This window comes from Buceros rhinoceros, unplaced genomic scaffold (assembly GCF_000710305.1).
Source record: "Buceros rhinoceros silvestris isolate BGI_N320 unplaced genomic scaffold, ASM71030v1 scaffold41193, whole genome shotgun sequence".
NCBI lineage: Eukaryota > Metazoa > Chordata > Aves > Bucerotiformes > Bucerotidae > Buceros > Buceros rhinoceros.
The window spans coordinates 3,887-4,371 of NW_010402551.1; the positions used below are offsets into that span (position 1 = coordinate 3,887).

Genomic DNA, 485 nt, shown 5'->3' on the forward strand with positions numbered 1-485 from the left:
TGTGGCCAAAGGGAAGGAGACCGGCTGTCCGGGTTCTGGGGTATCCCAAGGTGAAGCGCAGCCTGGCCACCCTCCCTGAGGCCTGCTGTGGCCTCTGAGGACCAAAGCAGCCCAAATGGACGCATTTAACAAAACCATTTAATGTTTAAGCATCGGTGGGGAGAGTCACGAGCCCTGCAGTGCAGGCAGCCCAGGGCTCTCTGGCTTCCAGTGCCCCGGGGTTGTCCTCTGCACTGAGCTTGGGGACCATGACATAGTGCTGGCAACAGGAGCCCATGGCCTGGAGGAGTGGAGGGGGATGGCTGCGGTTCCCTTCGGGTCTGGTTGGGGTGGCACACGGAGGGTGGGCAAGAGAGCCGCATTTGCGTGCCAAGGCAGGTTTTGCAGCTGCTCTCCCGCAGAGGCCAAACCCTGCTTGGCCGCAGCTGCGGTGATCCCCTCTGCACAGGGATGTGGCAGCCATCCTGCTGCCTCCACTGGTCACC

At 62.3% G+C, this 485-nt stretch overlaps 1 protein-coding gene across 1 annotated transcript in view; it reads left to right on the forward strand.

Moving 5' to 3' along the window:
• The window catches only part of PLP1 (proteolipid protein 1), a 6,413-nt gene that overhangs the window by 3,840 nt on the left and 2,088 nt on the right, over positions 1-485 (forward strand). The gene's annotated exons all lie outside the window — the stretch shown is intronic.